The sequence below is a fragment of the Eupeodes corollae genome, chromosome 1 (genome assembly GCF_945859685.1).
Source record: "Eupeodes corollae chromosome 1, idEupCoro1.1, whole genome shotgun sequence".
Lineage (NCBI taxonomy): Eukaryota > Metazoa > Arthropoda > Insecta > Diptera > Syrphidae > Eupeodes > Eupeodes corollae.
This window is the reverse complement of record NC_079147.1, coordinates 306,306,578-306,321,533: the sequence shown is the minus strand read 5'-3', so window position 1 is coordinate 306,321,533 and position 14,956 is coordinate 306,306,578.

The window sequence follows — 14,956 nt, the reverse complement described above, 5'->3', positions numbered from 1 at the left end:
CGTGGTATGATGGTTAGTGCGTTGGACTGTCATGCCAGAGGTCTTGGGGTCGATCCCTGCCTATGTCATCTAAACTCTTTTTGCGGGTACTGCCTCTTGCGAGGAATTGACAAATTCTCCAAGAGTAACTCTTGTCATGAAAAGTGCTTTCTCAAATTAGCCGTTCGGATTCGGCATATAAACTAAACCCCCCATTCCTGACAACATTACTCGCGCACAAGAATGGTTGAGAGTTGTAAGTCACTAGGCCCTGGTTCTAAAAGGACTGTTGCGCCACCCAATTTATTTATTTTTACTCTAGCGAAATAGCCAGTAACATTCCTCCCCTTAAACAATTCAACTGTAATACCCGTTCTGCTAGGAATGCCCATCGGTTTACCCTTGAGGCCAATTTCGGACGTACTGTTAAGTACAGAGATTCTTTCTTTAGCTGCACTACACGAATTTGGAATGCTTTACCAGGCTCAATATTTCTCACTCATTACAATGTGCAGACATTCAAAACCAATGTGCATCGGTTTCTCCTTTCTAATCCTATCCCCCTTTCCTAATTGCTAGCACTGTGTTTAATCATTATAAGGGTGTTCATAACCCCTTTAGTGCGCCCACAATATAAAAATAACAGGTCGTGTTTAAAAAAAATGTATAAAAGTACAACTTCAAAAACTTTCATCCAACTACAAATTGCAAAATGTTTTTGGCAGGAACATAATTTAATATCCAAACATCATTTAATATGCGATTAACTGTCCAATTATTTGTAAATACAAAAAATTGGTATTTAGACGAGTTCAAAGGATTGTAAGAAGTAGAAAAAGAACAATTTTTGATAGAAAATAAGCCATGAATGGGCAGGTCGAGAACACATAAGGGACTTGAAAGTAAGCCAAGTTTCAAATATCTGATTGGCCAGCTGCCAAATTGCCTTCCAATTAAGACAACATAAAAACAAGAATAACAATAAAAATCTCCCTAGCTATCAAGTCAAGTCTACATACATATGTCAAAATGATGGTTGATCATGATTTTTCATTCAACTGAAAGCTGAACTTTATTACCCTATTGGTAGAAATGGCGATCTCAAGGCAACCTAGCCTGAGATCCAATTAACGCTGTAGTGCGCCGTTTTGATACCAAAAACTCGTTTGACCTTTGATTGAAAGGGATAGATTTATAGAGAAGCTTAATAGCGATTATGTTAGAGCCATTTTGTCGCATTTTGAAAAAAGATTAGGTCTCTAATCTTTGTCTCAGATAGCTCATCAAGTTCGTGAAAGAATGCTTTTCCAAAGTATTTTATTCAGGCTCGCAAGCTCATCGCGACATTCCTGTACCAATTTAGCTGAGGATATGGCCGAGGTAATGGCTTTGACAGCTGCCGTACTGCTTATTGCCAGCATTTAAGCCTGAAAAACGCTAGCAAAGTCAGGAAGCCTAAAGGATTTGGCTACATTAAGGGACTCAGAAAAGATCCCAGAACCAACTCCGCACTCTATTTTTGAGCCGTCAGTAAAGATGGTTGTGTCGAAACCTATCGCCACGATGTCATCCTCCCAATCTTCTCTGGATGGGAAAATAACCTTAAAACCCTTACTAAGGCTCAAAGTAGGAGTGCAATAGTCAGTGTCTACCGAGATAATATCTGAGGGAATCAATTTCGTTGTGTTGCTGTGACCATAACGTTTTGACAACCAGCTGTTTGATTTCTTCAGCCTAATAGCGCTGCAGGAAACTATGTATTTAATAAAAAGGTCGATTGGTAGAAGATCCAAAATAACGTTTAAAGCGTCCGTTGGGCAAGTACGCATGGCCCTCGTGGTGCCCACGAAAGCTGTTCTCTGAACCTTCTTTAGGTTATCAATATTATAGGCTTTGCTAAGAGCAGGCCACCACACAATCGAACCATATGTTAAGATTGGACGTAGTACGTCTGTGTACGTCCATAAAATCATCTTCGAGTCCCCACTTTTTGCCGAAAGTTTTGCTGCAGGCGTAGAAGGTAACATAGGCCTTCTTAACCCGTACTTCAATATTTAGTTTCCAGTTTAGTTTAGGGTCGAGTATAACTCCCAAAGATCTTGCACTGAAAGACAATGATAGGATTTGACCGTTGAGTCGAGGTAGCATGAAAGGCGGTACGTTAGTTTTGGTGGTAAAAAGCAACAGTTCAGTTTTACTTTGGTTAACTCTTGGTCCACAACTCATGGCCCAGCTGCTGACTTTCTTCAAAGCTGACTCCGTGATTTCACTAATCGCAGAGGTGTACTTTCCTGACACCAATAGCACCAAATCACCCGCGTGGGATACCGGCTTCACTCCACATATCTCTAATTTAAAGAGAATTGTATCCATGACCAGAAGCCATAGAAGAGGCGAAAGGACACCACCCTGGGGTGTTTCCTTACTCACGTGTTTTGTTGCGATTGTATTGCCTAGAGTGGCTCGAATCTTCCTACCACTGAGCATGGAAATAATCCTTTCTCGAATGGAGTCTTCTACACCGAACTTAACGAGCGATACTTCTATGGATTCTGTAAGGACGTTGTTAAAATGTTAAGTACCTTCTCTGTCTAGGAAGGTGGCAAGAGTAAATTCTTTATAATGGATTGTTTGATCTACAGTACGCTCTACCTCATGGAGGGCAGTCTCCGTAAATTTGCCCTTAAGATAAGCACGCTGAGAGCTTTCGAGGGGTCGTCCAACTAGGATTTCTCTAATATGGTAATCAAGAATGCGCTCCAAGGTTTTAAGCACAAAAGATGTTAACTTATTGATCTGAAATCCTTCGCGGATTCTCGCAACCCGGAAAGTACGTCTTCATCAGTAGCTCAAGAGATTCGGCTGGAGAGGCTGTCCAGGTTCCAACCAGATGCGAGCCTTCGGTTGTTTAGGGATGTCCTTAGCTGGGATGAGCTTGAGTTTCAAGCCCAATCCTCCAATCATGTGTACTTAGCTTTAGCTGTCAAGTTACTTTTTCAAGTGTCATAAATTTCAAACTCAGAACTTTACTTCACCAACTTTGACCTTCAGTTCATCTTACAAAAACTACCAAAAACAATATTGTTTACAAAACACTCCTTAGGTTTAGGCAAGCTACATGTCATTTAATATTTGTATTTTGTATTGAAAAAATACATTACTTATTTCTTTTCCAATTTGACAAGGAATCTTTTTCTACAAAACATAAAATTGGTCAGAAAATAAAAAAATCAGAGAAATAAAGTTCAACTTTCAGTTGAGTGAAAAAACATGGTTTACTGTCATTTTGACATAAGCTGACTTCATTTGATAGTTAGGGAGATTTTTCTTGACTAACATTCCAGTCAACTTTCCATTAAAGTTGCCTTAATTGCAAGGTAATTTTTTGACAGCTAGCCAATCAGATACCAGAAACTTGCCTTACGTCGCCTGAACCTGCCTAATATTATGAGTCTTCATAGTTTCAGCTAAATATATTATATGTATAAACATATATATGTAAGTATCATGACGAAGAATTATTCGAAGCTTGCTTGTTCAATTAATATGGAGAACACGTAATTGGTTACGGGACTTCTTCGAGAATGAACAAAATTTTGTTGGATGCTTGAGGACGCCCAGGATTGGAGATGATGGAGCAGCAACAAAAAATGTGCATCTCAGGTGTTCGAATGAAAATAAACTCCGCTGTTATGAAGTCAAAGGTTTTAAATTCCTGTAAGCAAATTAAATTACGTAAATGTTACCAAAACATTAAGGGATCAGTTAATAGCCAGTTATAGCGTAATTGAAATCAATCTGGATAAATTTTTAATGAATATTTCACAATGTTACCTTTTTATTAGAAATACAAATTGTTTATTGATCGATAGGAAATCACTCAAAGAAGTTTTTAGGAAATTAAGGATTATATGTTGAGTTATTGTTCACGAAAAATGTATTTTTCTTTTTTTTGTGGACGGAAATTAATTTTTCTGAATATCTGATTATTTTATGTCCAAAAGTGAAAACATCGTTCCACTGATTTCTGTCAGAAAAGAATGTATGGTCCAATTAAAGCTATCATTAGTTTTCATAATTGAAACCAATCATTTAATATTGTTTTAATGTCTGTCATTGAAAAAAATGTCCTTATTGAAATCCACCAAAAATGTTTACTGTCAGAAATATGCCATTGAAATTGGCTGCATTCAATCTCAGACCGATAGTGGATCCAGATACCTTTTTGTAATTGTTTTACGTATAAAATAACAGCTGATTAAAAACAGCTGAGATGTCAAAAAAGGAATCCAAAGGTATCCAAGAATTTCTGGGGTATGTACAGTACATAGGTATCTGACAGAGCAGCTGATTCAACACATGGTTAAATTTCAAGAAACTTGAAAATTGATTTCAGCTTTTTGTATTTGTTGGTAAACAAAAAGATACAAAATGTTAGTTGAAGTTGTATTTGAGGATGTTCTGTACATATTATACGATGAAGAAGCTATTTGCCTTTAAATTTTAGGAGGTAATTATGATCTATTTTTTCAAACTTCAAAATTGACTTATTATTGTTCTCGTTTTGTCAGAGACCAATTTGCTCCAGTCTAGTGTCCAGCATTCTGAAGTTCAAGAACCTCATCCTATTCCAAAGGTAGAACAAAATGCAGGTAAACATATAATAATCTTGTGGAAATAAATAAATCAAACTTTTTTGTTTTTATGTATAAATGGAGACAGAGGCGGACAGCTTGTGGAGCTACATATGTACAAGCAAATAAGGTCGCTGAAAGGAAATGTAAGTTATTCCTTCAGACGATTCAAAACCCCAAAGAAGAACCATTCTATGCCCTTTTTTTAAGATTGGGAACATAAACCCACTCTGGTCTTCTTGGAGGAGTGCAGAAAGAAAAAGGACCAGCTCCGAGACCCAAAAACCCGGCTAATAACAATTTTCCAAGAAATTGCAAAAGTTCTTTAAGAACAAGGGGCAATATATATACGTATAATGGTCCCGGCTCTTCACAACTGTCCATACATGATCAGAACGACTTGAAAGTACCAAAGGTTGACAAGGAGACAGTGGGTCACTCTAGATCGGCTCTCGTGCTGATCAATAGGGTATCACTGGCTCCACTTGCCGCGACCAAAGGCGTGATTAGGTATGGTTTTGATGAAATCATGATCCGTATATATAAAAAAGATGAAGATAAAGCTAAACACGCCCCCCACAGAAGCCCCTTCACGGGAAGGAAACGCTTCATTGACAACAATAATGGAAGCCGATGCAACACCACAAGTGGAACCATCGACATCCACAGCCCTAAATGAGCCATCCGACGTGGAGGCTGAAATTACAGTTGACAGTAACTCCGACATGGAGACTGAAGATGCCACCTTAGGCATCACTCTGAGTGAGGAAGGTTGATCTGACTAAAAGTAGCAATGCTGCGATTAGTACAGATTAATCTCCATCACGCCATCATGGCCACAAACAACCTGATACTCCGACTGCATATGAGCAAGGAAGACATCGTCTTAATACAGGAGCCGTGGGTGTCAAACTCCATCATCAGAGGTCTCAGAACTCCTGGCTATAAAATATTGTATGCATCGGAGAAAGGTGAACCAAGGTCATGCATGTTAGTAAAAAAAGACTTAAACATATTTTTACTCCCCAATTACAGCGACAAGGACACCACCACCGCTGTCTTCACAACGGATAAAGCCACCTACTGGCTCATATAATCCTACCTTGGCCACGACAGCCCAATTCCAGGAACCACCTTGAGAAAGGCAATTGCGGACGCGCAATCGAAAAAGTTGGTCTCCTAATTGGTTCAGACGCTTACGACCATCACACGGTATGAGGTAACTCTGATATAAATGAGAGAGGTGAGTACTTATTTGATTATTTACTAAGCACTAACCTACTCATAAGTAATATTGGTAATGAACCCACTTTTGTAACCAAGAATAGGAAAGAGGTACTAGATATTACACTTACCTCTGACTCGATCCACAATCTGATTTCAAACTGGCATGTCTCAAAAGAGAATTCCTTCTCTGACCACAAATACATTCAGTTTGAGCTCAAAGATGTGGCAAATACATCTACGTGTTTTCGAAATCACAGGAATACAAACTGGGAGCGATATAGGGAGGTACTAGTACAACTGCTTGATCACAACCTTCTTAAAAGCTCCTTCAGTAAAGATGAACTAGACCTTTCTGTAAATCATCTCACCGAAGCCTTAAATGAATCAATGAGATCTTCATGCCCTGTAACCATTTTAAAGGGTAAAATGAAACCTCATTGGTATCGTAAAGAACTAGAACTATTCAGAAAGAGCAGTCGCAAACTCTTCAACAGATCTATGTAAGTACACTAGGTCTCCTTCTGACTGGAACTTATACAAACAAGCTCTAAAGCAATATAAAAAAGAATTAAGGAAGATTAAGAGGTCTTCTTGAAGAAACTTTTGTGGTAAAATAGAAAATACTTCAGAAGCCTCAAGACTCAGGAAAATTCTCTCAAAAAGTCCAACAATACCCAGTGCTTTAAAGACAGAAGCAGGCACGTGGATTATCACAGATGAAAAATCTCTTAGTCTGTTATTAGACACCCACTTTCCAGGTAGCTCTAACATAATCAATGACTTAACATCAGAGTCTCTAGGTTATACAAGCGATTTAGTTGATCTAATAACGCGGGAAAAACTGCAATGGGCCATACACAGCTTTGATCCATATAAATCTCCAGGACCAGACGGAATCATTTCGCCCGAACTACAAAAATGCTCAGACATGATCATTCCACCATTGTATATCATTCTAACAAGCTATGTAAGGTTGAGATATATTCCCAAAGCCTGGAGAATGGCAAAAGTAGTCTTCATTCCTAAAGCAGGGAAACCCTCACACGTTAACCCTAAAGATCTATGACCAATCAGCCTATCATCCTTCCTTCTTAAAACCTTGGAAAGATTGATTGAAATTTACATCATACATAATTTAAAACCATGTCTCATTTCCACAGCTCAACATGCTTAGGTTAGGTTAGGTTAGGTTATAGTGGCTGTCCAAGATGGAACGGACACACTTAGGCCAGTTTAATGGCCCATTGTGATACCACATGAATCTTGAGGCTTCCTCCTAAGCTCAATGGAACCAGTTAGAGTCTCTTACGAAACGTGAGAGGCTGATTATCCCGATATGATTTAGATCGTTTAGATCGTTAAAGAAGAATTCTCCTAGGTAATTCTTGCGTTTTCGAGCTAGAGCAGGGCATGTGCAGAGAAGATGAAGAACCGTTTCTTCCTCTTCCTCGTCCATACAGCTTCTGCAAAAGTCATTTGAGAATACGCCTAGTCTCATGGCGTGCTTTCCTATTAGACAGTGTCCGGTTATGACACCTATTATCGAGCTTATATGCGATCTGCTTAGAGAGAGCAAGCACCTTGAACGTTTTAAATCCAGTGTTGGCCAGATGTTTTTTGTGGCTTGACACGTGGTGATGTTGGTCCACCTGGTGCCTGCCCTCCTCACAGCGTCTTGCATTAGTAGCAGTTTACAAGTAGCGATTGGTATGCCAGTACTTGCCAAACGTGGTAGGATGGGTTGTACTGTACCGTTCCTGGCGAGTTCATCTGCCTTACAGTTACCTGGAATGTCTCTATGGCCCGGCACCCAGCAAAGGTGAATATTAAACTGTTGCGCCATCTCCATTAGAGATGATCGACAGTTATGGACTGTTATAGAGTTTGTAGAGACTGAGTCCAGAGATTTGATAGCGGCCTGGCTGTCGGAGAAAATACGGATATCAGATGTTGATATCACGTTTTCTTTGAGCCAAGACAAGACTTCCTTAATCGCCAAAAGTTCCGCCTGGAACACGCTACAATGATTGGGAAGGCGGAATGAGAGACTTAATTTCAGTCGTTCAGAGTACACACCACCACCAACCCCTTCTTTGGTCTTTGAGCCATCTGTGTAAAAGTGGATTGACTCATCCTCTAAGAATGTCCTATCCTCCCAAAAAGATCTGGTAGGTATAGAAATCTGGAAATTCCTATCGAATTGTAGTTGGGGGATGGTGTAGTCTGTGTGCTTTGGAATTGATTCTAAGTACCTTAGAATTACGGAGTGGCCAATGTTGTTGTTAGTCCACTGCGACGAAGCATTGAGGCGGATAGCAGAGCTTGCAGCTATTTGTTTACTAAATATGTCAAGAGGTGTAAGGTAGAGCAAGGTGTCCAGTGCCGCAGACGGGGTCGTGCGAAGCGATCCGCTTATACATAGGCAGGCTGAACGTTGAACTTTATTCAACTTATCCCTGTTTATACCTTTCTCTAAAGCAGTCCACCATACTGCCACACCGTACGTTAAAATCGGTCTGATTACCGATGTGTATAGCCAATGCGTGATTCTGGGTTGTAAACCCCATTTATTACCAATAGCTTTTTTGCAAGAAAAGAGAGCTACAGTAGCTTTTTTGACTCTTTCCTGTATGTTGCGTTTCCAATTTAGTTTTTTGTCTAAGACAAGACCTAGGTATTTGGCCTCGTCTGAGAATTTTAATTGGATTCCTTTAATGTAAGGAGGGTTGACAAATGGAATTTTGTATCTCCTCGAAAATAAGACCAGATCGGTTTTGTGTGGGTTAACACCCAGTCCACACCGATCAGCCCAGAGTATTAGTCTGTCCAAGGCATTTTGTAAGAGTTCTTTTAGGATATTAAGATGCTTTCCTGAAACTGCTATAGCAACGTCGTCCGCATAGGCTATCACTCTGAAACCCTCCGCATCCAGACTAGTTAGGATTTCATTCACCACTAGGTTCCAGAGGAGAGGGGATAGAACACCACCTTGCGGTGTCCCTCTACTAACGAATCGTCTACTAGAAGAGTTGCCCAGTTTTGAATTAATTATTCTGCTAGTAAGCATTAAATGAATTAACTCCCGAAGCGAACTCTCTACATTTAGAGATGTCAGTGCAGAAGTGATTGCAGATGTGTCCACGTTGTTAAAGGCACCTTCGATGTCAAGGAAAGCAACCATAGTGAACTCTTTATGATGGAGGGAATATTCGATGGTGCGTACTAAAGTGTGTAACGCTGTTTCCACCGATTTACCCTTACAGTAGGCATGTTGAGACGAAGACAGAAGTCTTGTATCGATACGTGCCCTTAAATGGATATCGTTCAATCTTTCCAGGGTCTTAAGAAGGAGTGATGATAGACTTATAGGTCGTAAATCTTTAGGATTAACTTGGGAGCATTTACCTGCTTTAGGTATAAAGACAACTTTAACTTCTCTCCATGCCGAGGGAACATGGACCAGGTAAAGACAGCTGGTAAAAATTGCCTCAAGGATTGGTGCAATTATATCAGAGGCTTTTTGTAATTCTGCTGGTATTATTCCATCTGGTCCTGCAGCTTTAAATGGTTTGAAGCTGTTGAGAGCCCATTGTAACTTATCCTTTGTGATCAGACCTTGTGGATATGTTGTATTTGAACTTGAACGTGCAAAGCTGTTGCAAGTTTCGGTAAGAGAACTACCAGGAAAGTGAGTGTCCAATAGTAGGTTCAGTGATTCATTACTTGAATTAGTCCAGGAGCCGTCTGCATTTTTCAAGCAGCTTGGCATAGCTGGATTAGTTGAAAGAATTTTCCGTAACCTAGAGGCTTCAGAAGTTTCTTCTATCATGCCACAGAAGGATCGCCAAGAAGATCGCTTGGATTTCCTTAGTGCCTTCTTGTAGATTCTTAGGGATTCTTTGTAGGAGTCCCAATGAGAGGCTAGTCTTGCAGCTTTGGCTCGGTTGAAAAGTTTCCTGCATTCCTTCCTGAGCGAGTCAAGCTCTGAGGCCCACCATTGTGGTTTCCTCTTTCCTCTTATGTGTATAAGTGGACAAGCAATTTCTAGCGATCTGTTCATAGCTGAGGTAAGGTCATTGACTTTGTTGTCAAGTTCGTTAGCGTTAGAGGAAGGACTAGATAGTCCAGGTTCTAGTAAACTCTGTAATGAGTTCCTGTATAAGGCCCAGTCAGTTTTCCGATAGTTTCGAAAAGTCAATGGACTCGGGTTATCATCCACATTTATATTGAACTGGATATATCTATGATCAGAGAACGAGTGTTCTTTGGATACTTTCCAGTCCAAGATCATATGGTGTATACTATCTGAGACAAGAGTTGTGTCTAAGACTTCTTGTCGAGTTTTAGTTATGAAAATTGGTTCATTACCAACATTACTTACTAAGAGGTTAGTACCAAGAATATAATCAAAAAGAGACTCACCTCTGTCGTTGATATTCGTACTGCCCCATACAGTATGATGAGCGTTAGCATCGCTCCCAATAATTAGGCGGATCCTTTGCCTTTCCGCTTCAGCGACGACTTTCTCCAGGGTTTTTCCAGGGAGAGGGCCAAGGTGGTCATGCCCAAGATACGCCGATACCAGCCAGAAACTTCCTTTGGTTGTTTCTAGCCTAGCTACGGTGGTATCTTTGTCACTGAAACGATGGAGTAAAAATACATTAATGCTACGTTTCACTAGTATGCAAGATCTAGGTTCACCTTTATCTGTCACACAAAGTGTGTAGTATCCAGGAGTCCTGAGTCCTCGAACAACGGATCCTGCAACCCATGGCTCTTGGATCAGGACAATATCTTCCCCGTTAGTCGCCAGACGGAGAAGAAGTGAGGCCGAGGCCTTTATGGAGTGTTGGAGATTAATCTGTACTAACTGCAGCATTTTGGCTACAATTAGGCAGATCAACCTCCACCACGGTTTTGTTTTTGATCCTCTGTGTCTGAGGATGAACCCAAGAGTTCGTCCTCGCTCAGAAGGATCATGTTAAGGTCGTCCTCAGTCTCCATTAAGGATGGACTGTCCACGACTTTTGTAGAGGGTGCATTCGCGATTGGAGAGGACAAGAGTGCATCGTCACCCTCTGTTAGGAGAGAAGACGACGTCCCAGGTTCACCAACCGCTAGTTCACCTTCGGTAGTTTTTGGAGGCCCGCTTTCCGCGTTAACCTCATATTTTTTATATATTCGAATTTTAATGGTTTCGAAACCATAGTTTATGGAGCCCTCGTTTAGGGCTAGAGGAGCCAAGGATTCTTTATTGAGTACCACAATGGCGCTCCTATAAAGACCCTTCACCTCCTCTAGCTTGGCTATTTTCCAGTTATGCGTCGGAAGGGACGGGTTACACACTTTGACCATCTCGAGAATGTCCTCGATACCAGCAGGTTCAATCGGTATCCAGATACGGGCTCTAGGTCTGCTGGGAATGTCTTCCACAGCGACAACCTCGAGCTTCGCACCTGGCCAAACTTCACCTAACCGGCTGACAGCAAGCTTGTAAAGGTCACAAGATCTCTGGTCGCCACAAACCATGAGTTTGACATGGCCTTGATGCCAACCCCCATCGCTTATGGAAGGAAGTGGTCCTGGAAGCTCTCTCAAAATGCTCAAAAAGCCACCCGAGAGCTTAACCTTGACCAACTGCCAACGATCAGCCGATATTGTGCCATCATCATCGCTCCTGTCAATGACCGCAACCACGACTTTGCCCTTCGCGACGTCACTGAAACTAGATTGTTTCCTGATGGGATTGAGGGGGGTGCTCGTGTTATGCACCCGAGGCCGTTTTGGTGTCGGTGCGGCCCCCTCAAGAGATCTTTCTCTTTTGGACGTAGAGTCCTTATTGGATCTAGTTGTAGCAATTATGCTTTTGGCCCATTCGACGCTAGCGGTTTGCTGCGGTGTCTTTTCAGCCCCCGATGATGCACCAGAGGCCTTCAAGATTCTCGCCGCATGCCGCCTTTGTCTATAAAGACCTTTAGAGATTTTTCCATTTCTGGAAGTGTTCTCAGTAGTAGTGGTAGGGCCATTTTTCACAACCCTGCCACTACTGAAATTAGGTATCGCTACCTTTTTATTCTCGTTGCTACCAACAGCAGAGGAGGGTCCATGGTTAGCCACTACTCCCTTCTCTGTGTTGGCCGCAAGAGATACGACAGCAGGCTTTGACACCAAGCTGCCGCCCGGTCCTGAAGTGATACCGGTCTCACATGTGTTTTTGTTTTTGTTGTTGGTTTTGTTCATTTTGGTCCCACGAGATGCGAAGAAAAGAGGTCCATCTGCACAGAGATTCGCATGTACAGATAAGGCTAGTTAATCCGGAGGTCGCCAGGTATCCGGATACTCCGTTAGAGACTGGGCTATTTTTGAATTGGGCCCCCAGCCAGGCTGATCATCGGCACGGGTCGTTTAACACCTTAGATCCAGCCCAATAATGATGAGAGGTGGTGGGGAGGAAGAGAAAGGGTGAGGAGTCAGTTGACGTTAATTCATCATTCTGACTTGTAAGGAAAGATTGGGATTCGGTAACAGCAATTCAGCTAGGTTACCTAGAGTGAGAAGGAGTATAGGAGATAGGATCGTTGCTAGCTTTTTCGCCATTACAAACGTGGAAGGTGGGATGGGAGTTGGTGACATAAGCGTAGGCCGGTATGCCTTGTTTATGTGGGAATGGATGATGATTTTGGGAAGGTAGAGGGATAAGAACGTCCTTTAGTTTCAGGACTCATCTGGAGAAAATTCTCGAGAATCATTGACCTTACTCAGCTTCTACAACTCGACAAGTTCGACGTTCAGAGTAGAAGCTCAACATGCTTACTCTAAGCTAAAATCAGTAGAGTCAGCACTTCACTCGCTGGTACGTATTATTGAACATTCTCTCGAATACAAAGAATATAACTTAGAAGCGTTCCTAGATATTTCAACAACGTCAGTTACCAGGCGATCACAACAGCAATGGATAAGCTGAAATTAGAGAAATCACTCATAGATCTTATAAGTCTCATGCTCAAAAGCAGGACAATAACTTCTAGCATGAGAAGTTTTACTACCACCAGATCGGTGAATCGAGGCACTCCCCAAGGTGGAGTCCTTTCGCCTCTTTTATGGAACATGGTAGAAAACGACCTACTTACAGGATTGGAAGCAGAGGGTTGCAAGGTGATTGCCTATGCTGACGACGTTGCGATATCCATATCGGGGAAGCACCCCCAAGTTCTCTCGGAACTCCTACAAAATGCCCTAAACAGGCTTACTAAATGGGCTAAGCAATGTGGATTGGACGTCAACCCACACAAAACAGAATTAATACTCTTTTCGAGAAGATATACAATTCCTCAGATTAGCCCACCCAAGATTAGGGGAATACCATTAAGCTTTTCCGACCAAGCTAAATATTTGGGCCTCATTTTAGACAAAAAACTAAATTAAAGGGCAAATATTGATGAAAGAGTAAAAAAGGCTACTGTAGCGCTTTTTACTTGTAAAAAGGCCATAGGATCAAAATGGGGCTTCTCCCTAGAAATAACCCACTGGCTATACACTTCGGTAATCAGACCGATACTCATTTATGGAGCTGTCGTATGGTGGACCGCACTGGACAAGATGGTAAATCTAAATAAGCTCATCAAAGTCCAGGTATGTGCATCACAGGAGCACTTTGCTCAACACCAACCGCAGCACTGGAAGTGCTTTTAAACCTAACACCACTTGACATCTTCTCCAAGAAGGTGGCTGCCAACTCATGTGTAGGGCTTAGAGCAGCCTCTCAATGGACCAGTAACAATACTATTCGAGACAGTTTCAGATCTATCCCAGATCGCTTAGACTATACCACCCCAAAAATGGTATTCGGTATAAAATCTTCCATGTGTCCATCCCTTCGAGATCCTCCTAGGAAGAAGAGAGACCCCTGGAAGACGATGCGGTACACTTCTATACTGACGGTTCAAAGACCGATCACGGAGTTGGAAGTGGTATCTTTTCAGAACAACTGAATCTCAGTCTATCCTATAGACTTCCAAATCAATGTAATGTATTCCAGTTCGAAGTAATGGCCATTAAAGAAGCACTATCCTGGCTTAAAGAAAACGTTATATCTTGTAAGGATATACGAATCTTCTCAGACAGCCAAGCCGCTCTTAAATCTCTCGCGTCTGTCTCCACAAACTCTCAAACAGTCCACGATTGTCGATCATCTCTGAATGAGATGGCGGAACAGTTTAACATTCACCTCATGTGGGTGCCGGGCCACAGAGACATTCCGGGAAATTGTAAAGCCGATGAGCTCGCCAAAAACGGAACACTTCTGCCTCATGTTAGACAAAAACATAACATAGGAACACCACTTGCTACATGCTACAATATGCTCTAGAATCAACAAATGCTAAATGGTCACAGAGTACCACCTGCCTAGCAACCAAGCAAATATGGCCAAGCATAGACTTAAAACCGTCAAAAGGCTTGATATCCCTGAGCAGACAAAGTATAAGCTCTACAATTGGAGTAATAACAGGACACTGCCTCATAGGAAGACATGCTCAGAGGCTAGGGGTCTACAAAAATGACTTCTGTAGAAGCTGCATGGACGAGGAGGAAGAGGAAACGATCCAACACCTTCTATGTACATGTCCAGCACTCTCCATTAGAAGGAATAACTTTCTCGGTAATCCCTTCTTCCATAATACCAGTGAACTGGCAACGATTGACATAAAATGTCTCTCTAACTTTATTAAAAGTACAAAATAGTTTGTTTAAGTTCATTACTCTCCCATGAGTAACCTCATTAGTGGTATCACAATGGACCCTTGAGGTCTATGTGCGTCAATGACATCTGGACAGCCACTCCAACCTAACCTAACCTAAGGGGCAATATTTGATGAGAAGAAATTCGAAATAAAAATAAAAAATATGAGTTAGCTTAAATATTTGTCTGCTTTTTGTAAATAGCTGGAAGTTGTTTTTATTTTTTCACAGCTATCTCAATACAGCAATCCAACTCGTTGAACAAGGTATCTAAAAATACACCTATTCAAGATACCCTATCCAACACGAGATTGAACGCATTCATTGTGTAAAATTGGAACTCAAATCAATGGAACAATTCGTTTTACTTTTGAAAA